At 37.1% G+C, this 25,304-nt stretch overlaps 1 protein-coding gene across 1 annotated transcript in view; it reads right to left on the reverse strand.

Annotated features, from left to right (window-relative positions):
- Positions 1 to 25,304, reverse strand: part of UTRN (utrophin) — a 358,125-nt gene that overhangs the window by 309,158 nt on the left and 23,663 nt on the right. The window lies entirely within an intron of this gene.

Raw genomic sequence — 25,304 nt, forward strand, 5'->3', positions numbered from 1 at the left:
GTTAAGAAATGTAAATATCGTTCTCAGTTTTATGCAATGGTATACCAGCCAAAAAATTTTCTTCCAGGAAAAGTTGTCAAGAAAAAAACAGAGGTTCATCTGAACATGGAGACATGAAGTAACATTTTAGATTGGAATATGATTTTCAAGCTAAATGACTCTCATAATTCAAGGATAATATATGTCCCTATCAGAATGTAAACTGGTGTTCATAAAGAGAACAGATTTTCTGCACCTCCTGACCAAAATTTTTCTTAGAGTTCTCAAAAACAAACTGTTAATCTTTTCAGGAGAAGCAAATTCTGAAGACTGATAACTTCTGGAGAGCTCATACAAACTAATTACTAAGAAAGAGCTATCAAATTCCTGAGTTTCACGGGGCTGAAATGCTTCAAACCCTGAAGCTCTTAACAGGCAATCAGAAAGTCCTCTTAATTTCCTCCCACAGAGATAATTCCCTTAATTACCTTCCACAAAGGTAGAAGATAGTATTTACTGATATCTGGATATTTCACCTCTTTTTCTCTGGATTAAACATTGTTTCCCCCAAAAAACGTGATATCAAAGTTAGATTTCTCTCTCTGCTGAAACAAAACACTGAAATCATTTGTTAGGCTTCTCTTTCTTCTTTGCTTTGGTTCACTCCTTTTACTTTTATCAAACAGAAGTTTGAGACTAATATTGCTTATTTCAAAATGTGCTTGGAACATCAAACTCATTCTGACATCATCCATTATATTAAGACACAAAGGTCAACATTCTTTTTAACTAGTTCTTAAAATTCCCCCTTTCCTTTAATTGCTTAAGGAATTTAGAAGTAAAAGCAGGAATTAGCCTGTGGGTTTTCAATAATCACAAGACCAAGAATGCTGCAGAATAACAAGCTTCCATTTGCTTGCCTTGGGATTATACTGCTCTAATCTATATGCATCAACCCTCCCCCAGACTGTCCAGGCAGAACTGAAGAATTGAATGGCCAAATTATTCATTAATTTTTATACATTGCCTCATTAAAAAAAATCAGTAATCCATAAAAACAACTAACAAACATAAATCACTGGAGAACCATCATGCACATCCAAATGCTTGTGTGAACTGTCTCAACATGCCATTTAAGAGACAACAGGTGGGATTTTAAGACATGCCTCTAGGCAGGGAATTTTATAGCAGTAGAATTGACACGATCCCATCCTATAGAGCCGTCCTTCTCACACTGGTGCCTTATGTGTGCAGCAGTTTAGTTCTTGTTATCCCCAACTAGCACAATAATCACATTATTTTGTTGCAAATGACAGAAACCATAATCCAATAAGAGAAATTTAAGAGAATATATGATATTTATCTACAAATATCAAAAAGGACATGATGTGGGGGGCACTGTTTTACAGTGGTTCTCCTCCTTTCTCTCCGACCGGTCGCAGTCTGTGTTGACAGGGGGGCAGAGGTCGACCCCGAGGCCCCTTGTATGTGGGGTGCTGCAAGGATCGGTCCTCTCGCCCCTTCTGTTCAACATTTATGTGAAGCCACTGGGTGAGATCATCCGTGGTTTTGGGGTGAAGTACCATCAGTATGCTGATGACACCCAGCTGTACATCTCCACCCCAGACCACCCCAATGATGCCCTCGAGGTGATGTCCCGGTGCCTGGAGGCCATACGGATCTGGATGGGGAGGAACAGACTCGGGCTCAACCCATCCAAGACCGAGTGGCTGTGGTTTCCGACGTCCCGATACAGTCAGTTGGCGCCATCTCTGACTATTGGGGGCGAGCCGTTGGCCCCCACAGATGGGGTTCGCAACTTGGGCGTCCTCCTGGACTCGTGGCTGTCTTTAGAAGAGCATATGGTGGCCGTGGCCAGGAGGACTTTTTATCAGGTACGCCTGATTTGCCAGTTGCATCCCTTTCTGGATCGGGACTCGTTACGCACGGTCACTCATGCCCTTGTCACCTCACACCTGGATTATTGCAATGCTCTCTACATGGGGCTCCCCTTGAGGAGCACCCGGAGGCTCCAATTGGTCCAGAATGCGGCCGTGCGGGTGGTGACGGGAGCGATGTGGCGCTCCCATGTGACCCCCCTCCTGTGCGAGCTGCACTGGCTCCCAGTGGTCTTCCGGGTGCGCTTCAAGATTTTGGTTACCTCCTTTAGAGCGCTCCATGGCTCAGGACCAGGGTACTTACGAGACCGCCTTCTGCCACCAGTAGCCTCTCATCGACCAGTTCGCTCCCATAGAGAGGGGCTCCTCAGGGTGCCGTCGGCCAAACAATGTTGACTGGCGGCCCCCAGGGGGAGAGCCTTCTCTGTGGGGGCACTTGCCATCTGGAACGAGCTCCCCCCGGAAATACGGAGGATCCAAGACTTACGCATCTTCCGCCGCGCCCTAAAAATGTTTTTATTCCAACAGGCTGGTCTGGCCTAACTCTCCCTTTTAAATTGGCTTTTAAATTGGGTTTTAAATGTTTTTTAGATAAATTAGATGTTTTTAATTTGTTTTTTGAGCCTAAATTATTTAATCTGTTTTTAATAGTTTTTTAACTTTTGTATGTCTCTGTATTTTATTTTGGCTGTTCACCGCCCTGAGTCCTTCGGGAGTAGGGCGGTATACAAATATGATTGATAAATAAATAAATAAATAAATAAATGTACTGGTGGAGCAGACCTGTCCTATGTTGGAACTGAGAGAAGGTCAAAGACTAGTGGGTTCAAATTAAAAGAAAGGAAATTTGGCCTGAATATTAAGAAGAATTTAATGACAGCAAGAGCTGGTAAGTACATCAGTAGTAGATCCACCTTCACTAAAACATTTTTAAATGGTGATGATGATGATGATGATGATGATGATGATGATGATGATGATATTATCCATTCAGTTGTGTCCAACTCTTGGCAATTCTTCTTCCAATCTTGTACTACTTCTTTGAATTGTTCTATGGTGTCAGATTTGATAGTGTCCAACCATCATATTCTTTGGCAGCCTGGTTTCCTTTTACCTCTAAATCTTCCCAACTTCATTGCTTTCTCCAGTAAATTCACCCATATGACATGGCCAAAATAAGTGAGATGCAGTGGATTCCTGCAGCAGATGGTTAAACCAGGGGTGAAATCCAGCAGGTTCTGGAGAACCGATAGCGGAAATTTTGAGTAGTTCAGAGAACTGGCAAATACCACCTTTGGCTGGCCCCAGAGTGGGGTGGGAATGGAGATTTTGCAATATCCTTCCCCCAGGACTGGGGTGGGAATGGTGATTTTGCAGTATCCTTCCCCTGGAGTGGGGTGGAAATGAAGATTTTGCAGTATTCCTCCCTGCCACGCCCACCATGCCACACCCACCAAGCCATACCCACAGAACTGGTAGTTAAAAAAAATTTGATTTCACCACTGGGTTAAACTATATGACTTATAGTACCTTCCAGCTCATGCATTTTATATTTTCAAGTCTAGAGGATACCAGGCATTCATTTTCCATCCAAAATCAAAATGATGATCTTAATGAACAATTAAGAAACATATATATGAGAAGGCAGTCTGGTGTTTAAAACATTTAGCGCAGGGGTGGAGAACCCACAACCAACCCTTAGATCAGGGCTGTCAAACTCGCAGCCCGCAGGCCAGATGCGTCATGCGCTGGCCACACCCATGCCCGGTTTAGCGAAGGGGAAAAAAGTCCCGATATGTCATGTGACGACGACATGACGACGCAAGTTTGACACCCCTGCCTTAGATAATAGTACTGCTGAATTCTAAGCCCTCATCACCTCTAAATGGATCAATGAGCGGACACGGGCAATGACAGCTGTGCTTCCTCGAGGTCTGATGGTAATAACATCTGAATAACAATAGCACTTTCTACTTTAAACATTTCTTCATCTAGATGAAACAATAATCTTTTGCTTATAGTTTTGGATGACAGCTGCAAGGAAAGACTATGCAGAAAAGACTGTAGGCTGGAATAGCAATGCTAGAAATGAAGCCCACTGCCAAAAAAGAAAAACTGCACCCAGCGGAGAGCTTCAGTAGATCCTTACAAGAAGAACTGAGCACTGACTCCTTTCCTTGCCAACTCCCATCACAACAGTAACTTTGGGGAACTAATTAGCCCATTCCAAGCTTCAATATATTCAACAAAATCCTAATGCGTGAGAAGCCCAAAGCTAAATTCATTCTCCAGGTACTCTTTGCTTTTCCTATTTCTCTAGTTTGTTTTCCTTCTTTGGGGAGAATTATTTAAAGACTAATTTACCTTATAACTTTCAAGGCAGACAGGTTTTGTTTTGTTTTTATTTTGTAAATTGTTCAGACAACAATTCAATCCAGACAGCAGGAAATAAAAGTGAGGCATAAATAGTTTAATCAAATAGTGATTGCAAAGTAATAAATAATAATGAATACATAAACACAGCCACGTGTCCTCTAGTTTTGGTATTTCCATGAATCCTTTTTGCATAAAAATGCAATAAATATTAATAAGTTAGGCAATGCCTTTTATTATATTATTCAGTATTATTTTTAAACATGATTCTCTGCTTTAGATGACAATCGTTGCTAATAGGATTGCTCAACTGGCAAAAGTTCTTTTTCCAAGATCCAATTATTAAAGAATTTACTTTTGCATTTAAAAAAAAAAGTCAAAAACCCCAAAAGATAGCTTGACTACTAGAAAGAGCATGGAATCTTGGAAGTAAAAAAGGGATGTCTTCATGTTTACCCATGCAGTGGTAGGATTCAAAAAATTTGTACTATCGGTTCTGTGGCCGTGGCTTGGTAGGCATGGCATGGCATGGCATGGCATGGCTTGGTGGGTATGGCAGAGAAAGGATACTGTAAAATCTCCATTCCCACCCCTCTCCAGGGGAAGGTTACTGCAAAATCCCCATTTCTTCCCCATCAGCTGGGACTCGTGAGGCAGAGAATAGATGGGGGCGGGGCCAGTGAGAGGTAGTAGTTACCGGTTCTCCGAACTACTCAAAATTTCTGCTACCAGTTCTCCAGAACTGGTCAGAACCTGCTAAATACCACCTCTGGACCCATGGAATCATTTCAAGTCATTTCAAGCCCATTCATTTGTGAGCAAATATCACAAACACAAGAATATCTAAGAATCATTTTTAAATCAAATGCAAACACACCTTTGTTTACTTAGATTCTGTGATTATGTTTACACAGTGTGCCTAGCTATCATTTCATTTATCATAATTTGTTGTCTAAGCCACAATGGTTTGATTGGCAAATGATGCCATTCTATAAAATACGCCTTAGAAACCATACTTCACACTAGATTTAAGAGCTTTCTAAAACACCAGTGTGCCTTGAACCAGCTATATACATGGAGTTCAGTGCTCTGATCATAGAAGAGCAGTGTATATGCCTTATTAGTAAGGAATTAGAAGAAGATGAAAAGGAAGATTTCATGTCAAGCATCTTGCATAATAATCTCTTGTGGTTTCAGTAAATAGTAACAAACTTCAGTACGTCCTTATATTCTAATTAACCACTCATTAACCTTGAAATCTTAGCTGTCAATCGATCCCATTAACCCCAGTCCTGAGTTCCCTGCAGGATTAATTGCTATGGGACAAAGTAAACCAATTCTATATTGGTTACTTAGGTCACTAAATTCATATTTGAGCACTCACATCATTCATGTATGATTTATCTAGCATTAGAATAGCATATATATAAAACCAGCTCTGTCATTTACAAACCATAGTTTCTTGTTTATTGCTATATGTGAACCCCAATCCTTTTGGCTTCTTCAACAAACCTTAGCTAAAATGCTATGATATTAATACAATATACTATATGAGTCCATCTATTATCTAATCTCAAATTCATATAAATTCAAGATAATCCTATTCTATTTAAGTGTGGCATTTTGTTGCATCACTGATCACAAGCAGATTCTTTGTCATAAGTCAATCAATGGGTAAGAACATCTTTAATCAGATGGAAAAATCAGCTTCATCAATGTAAGCATGTTAAGACATCGACAAGAAACTTTACCAATAAGCTAATAAACCTACCTATGTATTCCACCCACTGTAATTCTTCTAATTATTCTAGAACAGGGCTCTCCAGCTTAGCAAATTCCAGAATTAGCTAGCTGAGGAATTCTGGGAGTTGAAGTCTGCAAGTTTTAAAGTTGCCAAGTTTGGAGACCCCTGTTTTAGAAAGATGAGAAAGCTAAAGATTAATAATTTATCTCTGTCAGCAGTGGCAGGAACACAGTGAAGGTCAGCTGGGCACAGCAGAGCCTGCAGAGTGTGGGGCAGCTGAGGCTTTGTGCTGTGGCATTGGGGTGGCTGACCAGAGTGACGGCTTAAAGCTGAGGTCCTCAGCAATGGGGCAGGTTACACTGAGCCTGAAGCAGAGGCCTGGGTAGTGGCAGCTGGCTGAGATTTCTGAGGGCCCTGGGCCACCACCACCAAAAAATGTCTCTACGCAGAGCATCCAAAAGGGCAGCTATGGTGGGGGGGAGGTGGAGAGAGACAAGCAGGTGGAAAGAGCTGAAGCATCCCTGTAATCAATAATAATCATAAATGGGAGTGGGCTGCCAATCACCCGAACTTGATCATGTGACCATGGAAGTGTTACAACGGCTATATCTTCGAAAATTAACTGTTAAGTCACTTCATTCAGTGCCATGGTAACTTCAAACTGTGGTTGAACAAATGGCAATAAAAAGTACTTGTATAGACACATATAACTGCCACATATCATTCTTCATCACACTTTGATACTGCCCATTCTTCTCACTTCTGAACTTTCTTTTGGTCCAATAGCACAAAGCCCTGCATTTTCTCAAAACCTTTGAGCTGATAAAAGTTTAAAACTGCCAAGCTGTTGTGAGTATTCAGAAACATCTCACAGGTGGTCTTTCATCCAAATTAAACTATAGTTAATATTTACTTGATTCGGAATGTAAAGCAATACACCCAAAGACTATTATGAATGACATTCTGTCAATCTATGCAATGAAATGTGCTACATAACCCGATTCTTCATTCATTTCTTAATGGCCAAGCACACCAAAGTTATTGTCCAAACCTGGCATGGACTTTGCAGATTATACAGATTGACACATACACTAAACTTTACAAACTGGAACCTTCCAGATATGTTTGGATTACAGCTCTCCCAAGGAATTGACTCAGATTTCTGGGAATCACAGTCCTATCTGAAGGTGCCAAATTACGATCAGATGGTCATGGAAATACTTTGAAATTAAACTCTTTTATTGTACCAGTGAGCTAAATTTAGTGGCAAAAATGCACTTGTTTTTCTTTGGGGGATACAACATTAAGCATTAAAACAGATTATCTGAATGAGCCTCAATATCTCTGCAATGTGTAATACTTCAGACCATAATCTTGTGACATAATCATACCAATAGCAAGTCCTATCAACTTTCTATAAAAAAAAATAAGTATGTTTCCAACCCATAATAACTTACCCACACATGCTTTACCACATGGAATTACCAGACACAGAGAAAGAGACAAAATCATATTTTGGCAAAAAGATGGCATCATTTTCATCATCCTGAAAATGCAAATCAAGTGTACTTATATTCCATTATCTAACATTAAAGATTCCACTCTGAAGAAATGAAGAGTGACTACTAATTATGATTAACTGCTAAATGAAGAGTACCATTTATTTTCTGAAGCAGAATACTTCCACCCTATCTTTAATCCTAAAGACCATGAAGCATTCTAATTTACAATTAAGTACACTTAAATAATGCGTAAGAAAGTATGCATGATTTCTCTCTTTATACCACTTTCTCTTTATATGGCAGTGCTCTAATTTCCTGAACTGGCAGAAGTATTCTCCTGAAAACTAATCAGACCAACAGAAAATAGGAATAGTTACTACAGCTACAATCCTACAATGTTTTTATGGCATAAATCCAACCTAATTTAATGAAAACTTGTTTTAAACCAAGTGCAACAATTTAAGCATACTTCATCATATTATAAAACTATGGTTTGTAGTTTTAGTGCTTGGGAAGCAAGCAGTATGAAATGGCAGCACTAGCTCCTGTATTTACAATAGCCACATTATGAGCCAGTGGATTGCTGTCATATAATGGTAGTCCAGATTGTTTTCTCTATTGTTGTGCAAAGAAAACAAGAAAAGGAAATACAATGTATATTGTCTTGAACTTGTAGAGGTGAGAGGGGGAAGAATCTAACAAGTAATTAAGTCAAGTTGGAGAGTACTAAATATTTCTAGTTTTTCTTTTTTTTAATTTGATTTATATGCCGCCCTTCTCCAGAGACTCAGGGCGGCTTACAGTGCGTTATGCAATAGCCTTCATACTTTTGTATATTTTATACAAAGTCAGCTTATTGCCCCCACAAACTGGGTCCTCAATTTACCTACCTTAGAAAGGATGGAAGGCTGAGTCAACCTTGAGCCTGGCAAGATTTGAACTTACTTTAATTGCAGACAGCTGGTGTTAAATTACAGTGCCTTGTCTGCAGAGCTATCCAGGCTAGTTGATTTGCTTCTGAAATCCTTCCTCCCAGATCTTCTCACAATAGCATACATACCATTGTCCAATCACTATCCTGTATCAAGAAAACAAGGATATCTAGAGATAAGAGGATTCTTAATATTTCGATAGGGATTTGTCACATATCCCCAAAAGCTCCCTATCTCAAAATATCAGACAGGAAAACAAGGAGCTAGGGAAGACCTTTCTGAAAATGCAAATTCCCATACAGCTGAAACTTTATCTCCCTTTAAACTTAATATTAAGCTATATAAACTATATATCAAGGCAGGACAAAGATTATTTTGTTATTTTATTTTAATTTACTGATTTATAAAGCCAACTAAGTCAAACAACATGATTTTCAGTGGTGCATATATGATTATGCATCTTTATTTTTATCAAAACCATAAGGTGAATCTATTGCAGAAATGTATACACTGTAGTATCTTATCAGTTGCTCTTTCCAATGATTATTATATTATAATATTAATATAATATTAATATATTATTATAATCATTAATTATATCAAGCAACAATACTTGCTCAAAAAGGACAATTCTTTCAATTCAAACTTACATAATATGCCTAATATATAGGAGCCTGGATGGCGCAGCAGACTAATGCTACTGTTAAAGGTAGTATTTAGCTTCCAGCTGCCTGTAATTACTGCGAGTTCAATTGTCACCAGGATCAAGGTTGACTCAGCCTTCCATCCTTTCTAAGGTAGGTAAAATGAGGACTCAGTTTGTGGGGGCAATAAGCTGTCTTTGTATAAAATATACAAAAGTATGAAGGCTATTGCTTAACGCATTGTAAGCCGCCCTGAGTCTCCAGAGAAGGGCGGCATATAAATCAAAATAATGTGTGTGTGTGTGTGTGTGTGTGTGTGTGTGTGTGTGTGTGTGTTTTTTTCTTCTAGCCAGGTTTTCCCTACGTAGCTACAAAAAACCTTGGCTACGTAGGGAAAACCTGGCTAGAAGAAAAACACACATAAACCCTACGAAGAAGTAAGAAAATTGATACTGTACCTTTACAGGGAGGATACATAAGATATGGGTGTGGCCTACTGATGACAGCTAACGAGCTAGAAATGGATCTATTTAGGTCTCCCACCTAGCAGTTAGAGCTTGCTAGGTGTTAGAAAGGAAAAAAGCCCAGAACCGAGTAGATGTGATTCTACTGAGCTGGAGCTACAAAAAAACCTTGGCTACGTAGGGAAAACCTGGCTAGAAGAAAAACACACATAAACCCTACAAAGAAGTAAGAAAAAAAAATTATATTATATTATATATATATATATATGCATATATATATATATATATATATATATATATATATATATATATATATATATATATATATATATATATATGCATGCCAATAGAAAGAGAAACTCTGAATCATAAGTAACAGTTTCCTGAAGTAAGTAAAAAACTGAGCAGGAAGAAACTCTATTGTATCCAATTTTTAATAACTTAATGAGTTAACAAATAGACTAGTTTCCTTCAATTGCTACATCTGTCTAGAAACCACAGCATGTGCAAGTCAGGAGCAAAACATAAATTGGGCAAACAAGAGGTCCAAAGGTTTAATTACTCTTAGAAACAAACTGTTCGTTGCATTTTCTTTCTATTCAAGTCTTGTTGGCTGCTATTGTATCTCAAGTATTCAAGTGTTTGCAGAAAGAAAGAAGAGAAACCCCACTAAAAGAGCTTGGGGAATTAAAACAGCTCCCTTATCCAAGTTAAATCAGCTAGAACTATGTGAAAAAGAAAGTGAGACATGGAACAAAATGTAACTTTTCCACTGTGAATGTTGCATGGTTACAGTGTATATGGAAAGTACTTCCTTCCTTCCTTTAATTACTCTATGCAGCTACAGTCAGAAGATGGGAGGGAAATTAAATCTGTAACCATTTGCAACAATATTGATACTGCTTCTATATTCTATATCCATCAGATATCAAATAGCATTTTATGAATTGTCAGTCTCAGAAATCAGGAAGAATTCAGTATTGTTCCCACACTGATTTCTATACATGGAAAATTGTATTTCAAATTTATTCTATTGCAGATTATCCCAATTTTACCAACTTCATCCAGAGTTATTTAAATAATAATAAAAGAACTATGTTTTCAGTTGCTTATAGCTCCTTCTTTCCTATTTCCTCCTGTCCTATACCTATCTTAATTATTCTACAATATTATTTATATTAAATGTAGTATTTTGATTTAAAATATAAATTTCACAAGACAAAGACATGAATGAACTGGCTTTCATCCCTTGGCTATTCTGGGCAACATGTAATCATATAATAATAATAATAAAGCTGAAAATAACCCATGCTTTCATATTTTACCTAAAAATCTGTATGCCTCTAGTATCTACACCTCTTATCTCAATGGAGGAAGCATACCTGGTCTGAAGAATCTAAAGCAGGGTCACGGAGAGAAATATATTCCTTGAGATAGGCATTATAATCCCAAATCTTTTAGGATTTTAAAAGCTCCCAAAACATCTTCAGAAGCAAATGAACAGCCAGTAAAACAGGCACAAGATCAAAGCAATATTGTCCAATTCAGAGGCTCCAGTCAAACCCTAGCAGTCTTAATTAAGATCAATAGATGCTTCTGAATTGTTTTCAATTCAGAAAACAAATACTATGAAGTGCATAAAACACCAGATGCTTATGTATCTTACAACACAGATATGAAACAAGGATAGAGTAGGAAAAAAATCAACAAGCGGTTATTCTTTGAAAAGCTTTGTTTTCCATGGGAATGTTTAGTAAATCAAATATAGTATGTACTTGCCAAAATTTCTATAGTGATTTGGGAGCAGGGAGGGATTTTTTAAATTTATTTACTTACCTTTTATTCCACTTTTATTACTTGAAAAATAACTCAAGATGGCAAACAGAAAATGCTCCTTCCTCTTCATATTTTCCTCACAATAATAACCCTGTGAGATGAGCTCAGTTGAGACTTGAGAGTATGTGACTGGACCAAAGACACTCAGCTGGCTTTCATGCCTAAGGCAGGACTAGAATTCACAGTCTCCTGGTTTCTAGGCCATTAGCACTATGTCAAATTTGCTTTTTTTATATATAACTTCTGCAACAGAATCTTTCTGGCTTAAATATTTAGCTCTTAAAGTTAATCCCATGCATTAAACATGAAACAGAAAAATAATTTATAATGCTCAAATTTCCCCCCATATTTTCTTTTTTTCTTCTTCTTTTTTTGATACTGGACTTTAAGAGCCATTCTCCTATCCTTGAATATTCCTTGAGTCAATAGAAGATTAAGCATGTGACCTTGAAATTTCCCTTCAAATTTATGATTCCATAAAAGGTACCTATACACTCTAGCTTCTCAAAAGAAAGATACAATACAGTGCCCCAAACATGTCACTTTGTTTTCACTGAAAATACTTTTCTTAAGCTGTGTCTTATTACAGGCTTAAAAATTTGAAAACTTGGTACAAATTCACAACCATTTTTGCCCCAGGATTCTCACCAGATGAATGTGGGGATCGAGCTACCAATAGTTGTCTTCTCTAAACCTGCAGATCTAATAACCAGCTTCCTTAAACTGAAACACTCCTCAACTCCAGAGAGTTAAAGAATCCAATCACTGGAAGCTGTAACAATTTGCTTTAGAAAGAAATGAATTTTGTGACCAGGATGTTAAATTCATTAGCAACTTAATAATGATTATAATGTGTATTCCTTCACCAGATCTTCCCACATCTAGGAAGTGATGAACCCAAGGTAGCTAGATAAAAACAGAAGCTTCAATCTCCTTCCTCACTTTAGAATAGCTATGTTGAAAATGGACAATCCTAAAGAAAAGACAGGTCCATCTTCAGCCACAGAATAGGTTATTCATCTATTTTCTTTCTCTATCTTTCCCATCTACCCTTTGGGGTAACTACTAAAAGAGTGCCAATGTCAGAATGAATCAGTGAGTATTTATCATTAATTTTGAGCATTCAGTGTTTTTTACCATGTTGCTATGATGTTGCATCAAAGATGAGGATCAACCCAATACTGTATCTGGATTGCTTCTATATTCCTCTCAAAAGATCAAACCTAATCACCCTACTTCTTTTGGAAATAATATAAAATATAGTTTTGTACCATTTCCTTGAATTTGTACCATTAGAATTTTAAAGTAAGTTACAAAATAAATCTCACAAAAGACTGTTTTGTATTTGTTGGCACCTGCTCAGCAATGTTTAAAGATGAAAATGCAGTACTAAAGAATAGAAGTGTCTTTATTAATTCCTTCACTGTACACCACCTTTTCTTGAGCTTCAGCTTGATATACAGAAAGTGACTTTATTGAGCTTCATATATTATGAGAATGAAGACAACCATATTTTAAGCAAACCAATGCTTGTTAAATTGCTACTGTTATTTTGCTAGCTCATTTTGCTATATTTGCTTTTGTCAACCCCTTTTCATAAATACAAGCTATCAGCACAGATTTTGTCAGACAGAAGGCATTCTTATCCAGGCAAAGATAAGAAAAATAAACATTTAATTTGGATGCAGTATGATTCAGTTTCCAAAACATGAGAGGAAACATGACAGGCCAGATGTATACAATTATTTTCTAGGCACTGTTCTTTTTTACTGTCGTAAAACTAAGGTTTTGTCACATCATTTAAACATTGTAAAAGATGTTGAAAAAAATATCACTAGCAGTTTTATTGGTTCACTTAAATAAATGTTATCTTAATTTACATTATAGAAAAGGTAACTTTCCCAATTTTAGAACTCCTCAAATGTCATACAACTGGAATCAAATGTTGCAGACTTCCCATTGTACAATATGTTCTCAATCTTTTCTGCTTTCCTGTAGATCTAACAACCCAAGAAACCTATTTATTTAAAAATGTGTATTCTGCTATTGCCATGTTATGCCTCTAAGCAGCTAATACAGATAAAACAACAAAATCCCAAAATCAGTTAAAGCCCACCAAAAAATTATTTAAATTTAAAACCATTTTTAAAAAAGAAAAAGCTAAAACCCCTTGTAATCATGGTGGAATGGACAGACAACCAATTTGGTATAGTGGTTAATGTGCTGGCCCAGAAACCAAGAGAGTTCTGGTCCTACCATAGGGATGAAAGCTGGCTGGATTAATTTTGAGTCAGTTATTCTCTCTCAGACGGGGCTAATAGGAAGAGGAAGGAGTATTATCTATGTTTGCTGCCTTGAGTTACTCATGAATTAATTAAGGGCGGGCTAAAAATCTAAGAAACAAATCTGTTGAGTGTAACAAGATCTTCTGAAACTTTTTAGAAATAAGTTGTGGTGTTAAGTCCACAAACCATGGTGCTAACCAACTTTTCTACTCATCAAATTCCAGATGAGTACTACTAGAACTGCATCTTTTAAAAATGTATCTATTGTATTACTTAATTAACATATCTATGATTATGGAGACAAGACTATGAATGTAAAGAAAATAAACACGAACAATAACTTTGATTTAAGTTCTGAAATTGCTTTAGCTAATATAGCTGTTTTTTTAATCTTAAGAAGTTCATCGCATTCAATGATTCAATAATCCTATTAACAAAATCACATATTTACTATTTTAATACAGAACTAAGCATTGAATTACATTTTTACATACTCTGGTGGCTACAACCTGTTAGAAATACAGGCATTTTGAATATTTTCCGCATTGTCCTTTTATCTCCAGATAAAAGGAAGTTCACTCAAATAAATATTGAACTACGGCATGTTATGAAAATTTGGACAATGACTCATTTCCTTCCTTTTTAACACAATTAAAGTTTTCACTTTTGTGAGAATATCGTGCCAAGGAAATCTGGCTGGTGTGTTTGTGTGTAACAATGGCTAATGGCTCCCATCCATATTAAAAAAAAAGAAGACTGTCCATTTACATTTAAGAACATTTATAAAAACTTTAAAGCAGTGTTTCAAATTTTTCAGAATTAATCTTAGTTATGTTTATGTCTCCATATAACTTTGTTCAATAATGGCATGTTCCATTCCTATAAAATAAGTATATTTCAGTTTAAAAGCTTTTATAGATAAACAGCAAAATACTGGAAGCACGTTTGAAACTCATTATCAGTTTCCTTTATTTATTTATTTTTTTATTATTATTTTGCTTTAATTTATATGCCGCCCTTCTCCGGAGACTCAGGGCGGCTTACAATGCGTTAAGCAATAGCCTTCATACTTTTGTATATTTACACAAAGTCAGTTTATTGCCCCCACAATCTGGGTCTTCATTTTACCTACCTTTGAAAGGATGGAAGGCTGAGTCAACCTTGAGCCTGGTGAGATTTGAACTTGTAATTGCAAGCAGCAGATGTTAATAACAGTGCTTTAGTCCACTGTACTACAGGCTCCTGATTTTATTATTAAAATCAGAAAAAAACAACAAACATATAGTATCTCCAAAATAAGTAATTTTGTGAACTTACTTATATCCACTCATTCTTTCTTTTACATAACAAAAACTGCAACAAAATTATTCACCAGGGACTCCTAGAAGCTTCCATCCCAGACCAGAAGCCAAGAATTCAGTGTGAAACCTCAAAAATGTGAAGCATGATCTTAACCTTTTTCTTCTTTCCTCCCAAACCAAAAATATCCCAACCTATTATTTTAAAACCATAACAAACTAATGAGAATGCATCTATTATATAAGTTTTTTTAAAAAAAGAAAGAATATATAAAGGAGCTTGCGATCATTGGAAAATTAAATCAGAAATCTCACATGCTACATTGATGTTGAAAAGCTCCCACCAACCTACCCACTCATCTTCTAGTTTTATTTGTATCCTTCTTACCATTAAAGTTTCAGTGTTATTACTTCAGTAGTCCATGGCTGTTAATGAGATAGCTGATCTTTTGGTGCATTGTGTTGAAAGGGAAAGCAGCTTTACAGGGGATGTCTATGAATCCTCCCAAACTAATACAGGTAGTCCTCGACTTACAGCAGTTCGTTTAGTGACCATTCAAAGTTACAACGGAACTGAAAAAACTGCCTGATGACCATTTTTCACACCGATGACTACTGCAGCATTCCCATGGTTATGTGATTTACATTCAGATGCTTGACAACTGACTCACATTTATGATGGCTGCACTCGTGTGACGACCCGGAGTCGTGTGATTCCCCACTTGCGACCTCCTGACAAGTAAAGTCACTGGGGAAACCAGATTCCCTTAACAACCATGTTACTAATTTAAGAACTGCAGTGATTCACTTAACAAATGTGGCGAGAAAAGTTGTAAAATGGGGCAAAAGTCACTTAACATATTTCTCACTTAGCAATGTAAATTTTGAGCTCAATTGTGGTCGCAGGTTGAGGACTACCTGTATTTGAAGTTCTCCCAAAATGCTCAAATGACTCCTGGTCTTTTAATAGGTGGTTGCCTAGGCTCCATGGCTATCCAGTTAAGTTTGGCAGCTCAATATGTGTGTGTCACACACATACAGTAGTATATGTACTATACACACCTATCATCCTATTAGCTTTGTCTTGCTGGTGTATTAATTGGAAACCTTTCTTACTGCCATCTTCATGTTAGTGGCATTGGCTGTTATTCCTACTCATTGGTGAAGCCTCGCTTCAACTATTCTGTTACTCTTTTTCTCTAATTGGCTCAGCTTATTTTCAGGATACCAGTTAATAGTATCTGCAAAGCTTCCCATCTACCCTGCTCAGACACACATGTGAATCCCCCTTGCCCTGTAACAAATCCTGATAGCTGCACTATCGAATAGTTTCAGATGCTTCAAAAATAGATTGCAATGTAATGGAATACAAGTCTTCAACCATGGCTCAACTATCCACACTAATTTTTTTTTAGTAAATTATGGCAAGACACAACACATTTCTGAGTAATAAATATCAATACAGGAGCACGTTCCATTTGAATATGAACAAGTTCTGACAATATACAAAATATGCAGTTCACAAATATGTGACTTCAGAAGAGATTATTTTAATATATTTAAGCCTTCAGCAAAAAAAAAGGTTTGAATAGGTACCATTATTTCAAACATCCCCACCCCACCTGCTTTTGCTTAGCCTTCTCCTTATTTTACTGAAAAAGAACATTCCTTCCCAAACACTTTTTCCACAATTTTTCATCAAAAATACATTTGAAAGTTATTAAAATATTAGTACTTCCTTTCTGTAAGAAATGTTTCCACCATTCTCCTGATAATAGAAGAAACAGGCAATGCAACAAAACATCTGCTTTGCACTAAATAAATTAGATTGCTGGATGAAGAGCTGCTTCAGATCAAAATTAAAGATCATGATTTAGCATTATATTCAACAACCAGTGACCCATTGTGCCTTCATCTGAGATATTTCCTTACTTAAACAGAAAATCCCTATGACCAAGGGCAAAAAAGCAGTGGGGATTGGAGCAATGGCCAACTTCATGCTAGCTTGACTGCAGCTGACCACTCTATGTCAACTGATAGAGGGATCATTCTACCTGGCCTCTGGAGCATTAGGGGGAGACTGGTCTACCCAATTTCCAGCAGCCAAAGGAAGAGCTGATCTACTTGGCCTCTGGAGGGATAGGGCAGGATTGGTCTACTGAACCCTTGGGTGGTGCCACAGCAGTGCAATGACACTCACAATGTCAACTTTTCACCTAGTTCAACCAGTACCATCCAGAACTGTTTTGCAGGCAACCAAGATTGGAACAAACGTCAGACTCTGCTGGGATCCCAAAGCATAAAATGAAAATTTATAATCTCGAAAACCAAAACATGGAATTGAAATACACCAAATCAAATGGCCGTTTAAATTCCAAATATTTAAACAGCAAGTGTGTTCTTTCCTCTGCTGTCCATTCACCAATTTGTTTCGAACTTTCAGCAAATGCTGAAGAAGTCTTACTTTCCTACTAAACTATGATAACTGCAGATACTGCAGATTGCATATTCTCCCTCCTTTTCCCATATATGGGAGTTTCTGCCTTCATTTTGGAGTAACTGTGGCTTGTTATGACATCTGAATTTAAACAATGTTTTGTCAACAGTTAGTGGGGAAAAACCAATTCCAGACTAAAGCTTATAAAGCAGACTTATTTTAACATACCATTAGTTAAGATGCTGCATCTTTATCATATTGTCAATCTAAAGTAGGGAGACTTTTAACTGAGCTGAAAAAGAAATCAGGACTGATACCCAAAACTGACTGCCAATTCAGTTCTTAACTCAATTCAGAGTCCCCCGTAAATACAGTTTGCATATTTCTACTGAGTTCTCAATCTAGTCTGCCAAGCAGCATAGTTAAATATCGTGCCAAACTCTAGGCTTTCTCAGTCATGTGAATTGAGTTTGTCTCTTTTCACCTAAAAATAGAAGGCTGCTAGGAAATAATGCCAAAATATGATTTAGTACTATAGAGATTCACTAGAAAAAGTGTCAACTTCCAGATGTCTCTTTTCTTCTTCTATTCGACTTGGAAAAATCCACTTACTGCTTGCACCAGGGCAATCATGATTATGTAAATTAAGGTGGTTTAAGTTTACACAAATAATAAAATCTGGTTGGAAATAAGATACAAGCTGAATATTGTATTATTTTTCGTGAAAGTGGAAGAAGAGACGCAGCATTAGCAGTTACAATTAGAGTAAAGTGGACCTATACATTAGTCTAGGATTCAATACAGGTAGTCTTCACTTCTCTGTTGTGGCCCGTCAGCTGCCAGCAGAACTAGCTGAAGAGTCAGATGAGGAGGAGGTTGAGGGAGAGCCTGAGCCAACTTCGGAGCCTTTGGAAGGCTTTGATAAGGAAACAGCATCAGAGACAGAGCCGGGGGCCTTCTGTCCTCCCCCAGGTGGAGAAGCAGCTGTCTTCGGGGCCTGAGCTGAATGAGGGAGATGAACAGATTGGACCCATCCCAGATATATGCACAGAGAGGAAAGGAGAGGAGAGTGAAGGAAAACAATAAGCTGGCTCTCAAGGAGAAGCAGACGTGGACACTAGCCAGCCCTTCCCTGGCTGAGAAAAGAATAATAGGGGTCTGAGAATGGCCAGTTGTCACAGACAACTCTTCGCTTTAAGGATACAGCAAGCAATTTGGATTTCTTGGCCAGGTCTGTTGGGACTAATTACGTTTGATTTTTGTTTATCCATGTGAATAAAACACTGTTCCTATCCTGTTTGAAAAGGGGTTTGTTTGTACTCATGAGTAAGCGGCTTATCATTACTTGCTAAGGCTGGGTCAGAACACTTATCAACCATTTGTTCAGTAACCATTCAAAGTTACAACGGTGCTGAATAAGGAGACCTATGACTAGTCCTAAATGTTGCAGTTGTAGCAGCATGCCCACAGTCACATGATCGCAATTTGAGTGCTTGGCAACTAGCATAAACTTGATGGCTTGCATGATGGTTGTAACATCCCATGATCACGCAATTCCCATTTGTAACCTTCACAGTTAGCTTCAATCAGAAGGAAACCTGCAGGAGGTTGCAAACTTTGGCCACATGACATAGCACTTAACCTGTCATGATTCGCTTAAAAACCACAGCTGGATCTGACGAACACTATTGGGCACCATCATATGATTTTTCATTTTACAACCGTGGCACTTAGGGATAGAGTTGCCAGTCCCAATTGTGGTTGGTAAAGTGAGAATTACCTGTAGTATATCTGGTTAAACGGATAGACCAATTTCTACTAAGTATCAGATTGACTGCCTTTTTTTTCACCAATGCAAAATCAATAGGTTCTTAAAGGATAAGATTTTTCAATATTTTCAATAAACTAAAGTATTCGCCTAATGTCCAAACAAGCTCTTAATTTAGGAGCTGGATCCCTGACTCATTTGCATGTACAATTCAAACCACAGTTGGCACTTTTAAAATGGTTTGTGCAGTTCCTTTTCAGATCCCTTTTGGAAATTGCTTGTTAACTGCTTTTCAGCTATTAGGAACCTTTAAAACAACAAAGTAGGTAAAGAGGGAATATGGGAAGAAGAAATCATTTGTTGTGATTTAAGAGAAGGTAATAAATTATTAAAATTGTTTATGCTTGTTATGATGAAGGAAAAAGTAATTTCTTTAAATATTTCTTTTTTTCTTTACTGTGTGATTTTTTTAAATATTTTTTTTATATTTTCTGTTTCTTTTCTGTACCTTCTTTTATTCTTTTACATTTTTATTTTGTTAAGCCTTTTATTATTTTAATTGTAATAAAATTATTATTAAAAATAAAGGCAGTAACTATCTTTACATTTTAAAAAAACCTTCAGCACACTGGAAAATCATTTTATTTTTATTTTGTCATTTATATGAGATTTATGAAAAATCCTTCAGGTTATAGTTTACACCACTTTTAATTTTTAAATAATTTTGCAATGTGTCTGTCAATTATTGATTGATTAAATAGTACAAAGAAATCAAATCACTACTAATAAATTATTGCAATTATACATCTACTAGGATGCAGTTCGGTTCACAAAATGGAAGGGATCATTTTGGAAGAGTGCACGAGATAACTATGATTTTCCTCCAACAGGCAATTTATGCCACATACACAATACAACAAACCTCATTGAGACAAAAAGATGATACACCTCACAACCTCTACTGATATTTGCAAATCCCAGAAGAGGCTCTCTGTGGCTAACCAGAAGCATTAGATTCTGGATCATTTCTGACACACCCAGCTATTTGAAAAATCTGCTTATGACTCATGAACCTACTGTATGTACCCAGTCCAATTATTCAGTCATTATTAACTAGCATTGCCTTGTCCTAAAAAAGTCATATCATGGTTGAGAGCTTTTCCCAATTAGCCCCGGTCCTCTGGAACTAGCTTCATAGACGACCAATCAAGTTATTTATTAATTTGTTTTAAGTGGTTTTAGAAACATTTTGCTTTTACAGGCCTCGGTGAAGTTGACTTAAGTATTTCAGATAGAGGTGCCAATGACGGTTTTAAATATCATGGACCACTGACGCTTTTAAATATGGCATTTTAAGTTGTAGTTTTAAATTGAGATTATATTATAAAAATACCCAAACACTTTCAGAAGCAAGGAGCTTGTGATGTTTCTTCAATATGGAGTAACCCTGGAAGATGTGTATAGACAGCCCTAACATTTAAGTCATTGTAACCAATCATTGGGATACAGTGGCTCAGTGGCTAGGGCGCCGAGCTTGTCGATCGAAAGTTCAGTGGTTTAAATCCCTAGTGCCGCGTAACGGGGTGAGCTCCCGTTACTTGTCCCAGCTTCTGCCAACCTAGCAGTTCGAAAGCACCTAAAAAATGCAAGTAGAAAAATAGGGACCACCTTTGGTGGGAAGGTAACAGGGTTCTATGCGCCTTTAGCGTTTAGTCATCCCGGCCACATGACCACGGAGACATCTTCGGACAGCGCTGGCTCTTCAGCTTTGAAACGGAGATGAACACTGCCCCCTAGAGTTGGGAATGACTAGCACATATGTGTGAGGGGAACCTTTACCTTTTATCCAATCATCTGCTTAGTGCAAGAAGGCAAATTAAAGTACCTCACAGAAATGGCTTTACAATCTCTGCTTGAATATCACCCCCTTTGGTTATGGTTTGCCTTTTTTGCCTTTTGTGAAGTTGTTCTTATTGTTAGTAAGGTTTTTTTCTCCTAATATCCAGTCAGATATGGTCTTCCTGCAACTTAAAAGTGATTGTCCTGAATCCTGAATGCTTGAATGAAAGAGAATACCCTTTTCCATTGTGACATCCCTTCAGATATCTGCTATCATACTCCACCTGTCATATTTTATGTTTTATAATATTGCCTCAGTCTTTCCTTGTAAGACTTCTATGGTCTCCTGATCATTCTCTGTCCTTCTCTGCACTTTCTGAATCTCATAATATGGTGTGTGACAGTGGAAGTGAGATCAAATAGGTGTCTGCCCAATACAGAATGTAGTGGAACTATTATTTTATGTAATTTGAAAACTAGACTTCTATTGGTGCATTTTACAACTAAAATTGCTTTAGTTGTATCACAGCCATGTCACATTGCAGCTGACTCATATGCAACTTATGATCAATTTCACTTCCAAGATTTTTTTTTCACAGTCTTCTTTTCAAAGCCAGATGTTTTCTATCCTCTACTTGAGCCTTTCAGCATTCTTTTTACTGAATATTTTTGCATTTATCTTTCTCTATTCTATGAAGATTATTTTGAATTTTGTTTCTGTCTTCTAAAGTATTATGTGTGAGAAATTTCATACAAGAAAGATATACCAAGAACAGGCTGTTCAACCAATTTAGTCACTTATTCTGAAAACTGTTTTTGTCAAATTTGTAGAAGACTGTAGTTCCATCATTTGAACTAGCAACTATGACTCAAAACTTTTCTTTAAAAAGTTTTCTTTAAGTTAAAACTTAAAAAAATCTTCCTCAGACCTTATAGGTTATTAATCCTAAACATGGCCACTAACTCTTTCTGCTGTCCAAAGTTACTAAACCAAATAGACTGACTCACTGTCTCTTTAAGTATTTTTGGTAAGTTGTAAAAGGGTTTGTGACTGCACAAAGTAAATGTGTATTCATATGATTCACTTGATATACTGTAAAAAACCAATGAGCCAATAAAAGTACAGCCCAATGCAAATAATCAGCTTTAAAAATTCAAACTGCAAGAATGTCTATGGTATCTCCCCTTCATTTTTCTCCCCAACATTTTCTCCAATCCTTGCTTCCTGCCTCATCAGGTAAAAATTTTGCAATTGGCAAACTTGCACCCTCCTCAATTCTGATGCAAGTACAATTTTCAGAAAACAGCAGCTGTTGAAAATCCCATCCCTTCTCTTGGCTCACCCCTCAGTCTCTTCAAGCCCTAGCAATAGAAGCATCCAGACCTCGTATCCAACTTCCAATTCAACTCCAATCTGGAGACAGTAAACAACTCAGTGAGAATGGCTGTTCAGTGTGTATCAGTTACAAAATGAGACAAGACAAGCCACTGAGGGGCCTGAACTTGGAGAGGAAAGAGGATGTGAGTAGGGATTGCAATGGAATTCCTATGTCCTGATGAACTAACAACAGGTGTGGCCTTTTTCTCAAACTAAGCTTACAAAGTGGTATACAACATCAGTTCAGAGTTTTTAAACTAACAAAATGAAGAAATGGAGGTTTAATATACTTCATGTGCACATTGTTAGGTACACAAGAATATATTTTCTATTTAGCTATACAGTAACTACAGAGAATATTATGCTTAAGCATAAGCATATCAATATTCATATTGTTCTTATCTTTGAAAAATGAAATCTACTATTGAATGGAACAGATACTCTATTATTACTTCATTGTCTTATGCAATAATTGGAATGTCTGGGAAAATCAGTTTCTTAAATAAGCAAATTGGTGTAAGAATAAGAAGCAAACTGCATATGGTCAGGGCAGCCACGTTTGTTTCTTAAGCCTCTCCAGATCAAGTCTGTCAATTTCAATAGGTTTCTTTGCCTCATAGCAGTATGTTGTTCAGCCTTAACATAAGGAAGCACTGAGACATCGCCAATCTTTCTCAACCATCCATTTTGCTTTGATGGAAAGCATGAACTTATTCATGTACGACATAGTTCATATAGAAGACATGAGCAGCAGCACTTTTGATGATGAACGAAGCGCAACAACCATTCTTCTTTATCAGTTAGGAGTGGGGTACCACAGCATTTTGCATTCCACTTAAATCTTCATTAAAACACATCCTCCCTTCAAAGATTTGCACAGCTCTATTCTTTATCTATAGGTTTTCCCCACTATACATCCTGCAAAACAATGTGCAAAGGGATGGAGTAGTTTTTCCTATCAATTTCTCTTGAAAAAGTGGGCATCCTTCCAAACAAAATGCTAAGCTACCACCCATTTTCCAAGGAAGTCTTTAGAAATAAATACGATATTGGAAGCTGGTTACATTGCTCTGCAACATGTCAGTTTCCCATTTTATTAATTTTTATTAAAGTATTTTTCAAATACTTTAAAGTGAAGAGCCTGTAGTACAGTGGACTAAAGCACTGTTATTAACATCTGCTGCTTGCAATTACTGCAAGTTCAAATCTCACCAGGCTCAAGGTTGACTCAGCCTTCCATCCTTTCAAAGGTAGGTGAAATGAGGACCCAGATTGTGGGGGCGATAAGCTGACTTTGTATAAATATACAAAAGTATGAAGGCTATTGCTTAATGCATGCATTGTAAGCCACCCTGAGTCTCCGGAAAAGGGCAGCATATAAATTAAAGCAAAAAAAGTAAAATAAAAAATAAAATCAGATGTGTCAGAGAACATAGCAGGCACTGATGGAGACGTTGGAGAGGACAACACTGCCTCACCTTGCATTCATCAGAAGTTTTTATTTCTTCATTTTATTCATCTACAGTAGCCAGGTTGCTTGTCATCTGTTTGTTTTTTACTCCACTCACAGACCATTTTATTGAATTTAAAGCCTTGTACATGCATGAGTAATTTGCAGTGTTTTGCTGGAGCAACCCGCCAGGATAACAGGAAGCAAGTCTCAGTCCTGATAAATGCAAAGCCAAAACTTTGGATTTTACAAGTTTTTCCTCAGGCTGAAAGCAGACAGATGTTTTAAATATAAAATACGTTTAAATATTTTTAAAAAATTAAAGCTGTCATATACTAGGTTCTGGCAGAGACAACAGGCCCTCTTAACAAGGAACCAGCCTCCTCATTGCTAGCCAACTGAAGCTGCCCCACAAAAGTCATAGTACTTATTTTGTGGCTGGCCAAATGGGTGGAGAACACTTTATGTCTCAGTTCTAGTATAAAACTTTCCAGGCGTTTTATGAAATTACATCCTTCTACCCTACCGTCGCTGTAGAGCTCAACTGCGGAACAGTGTTTTTATTTTTGTGAAAGAATGAACTAGAAAACAAATGTACTGTGTCTAAAAGGAAGGGAGAAAAAAATATAAATAAAATAAAGATGTTCAAATTCAAAATCCAGCCCAGAAAAGTAAGAGTTTGAGAGTTAGATCCATTTGATAATGTAGTGTTTACTACAAAACATTTTTGCCCAACAGACAAGACAATTAAGCACTTTCTAAGGATTGAATAACTTAGTCTAAATTAAACATCATGTCCTTAAAGCAAGCAATTGCCATTCATGTATTTGCAAACCTTATGTAACTTGCTCTTAATTTACCTATTTTGTCATGTACAAACAACTTCATCAAATTAAGAACTAATCAAAACATCAAGCCCAGCTGAGAACAAGGAAGAGTATTTAAATACAGAAGCATTCTATTCCTGTTCTGCAGGTCCTCAACAGAATATTGTTTTATAGAATCCGTAATTAGTCCATCTACATTTGAGTGGATTATTTGAACTAGAAAAAAGTCACAGTCTACTCACATGAGCAGCGTATAAAAAGAGCTGGATAAATTGTCCCTGAACTGTCCGTGTCATGAAAAAGTCCTTGCAAACTCTGTGCTCCAACATGTAGAGCAAGCAGTCAATTAAATAGGCTTTCATCATGACTGTGGAACTTTTATTTATTATTTACACAATTCCATCAGTGCCTTACAGTTATGCAGGAGCTACTCTGGTACAGTGGTCAAAGCACTGGTCTAGAAACTGGATTGTCCCCTTAAGAAGGAAGCCCACTGAATGAATTTAGGCCAGTCACTTTCTCTCAATCCAATCCATCACAGAGGATTGTTGTTGGAATATAGGAGGCGGAAACATTGTGTTTTCTGCCTTGAGTTACACAAAATAAATCTGCATATGAATATAATTAATACATTTACATCTCATACTTTA

The sequence above is a fragment of the Pituophis catenifer genome, unplaced genomic scaffold (genome assembly GCF_029215685.1).
Source record: "Pituophis catenifer annectens isolate HBS135680 unplaced genomic scaffold, rPitCat1.0.hap2 SCAF_1, whole genome shotgun sequence".
Taxonomy (NCBI): domain Eukaryota; kingdom Metazoa; phylum Chordata; class Lepidosauria; order Squamata; family Colubridae; genus Pituophis; species Pituophis catenifer.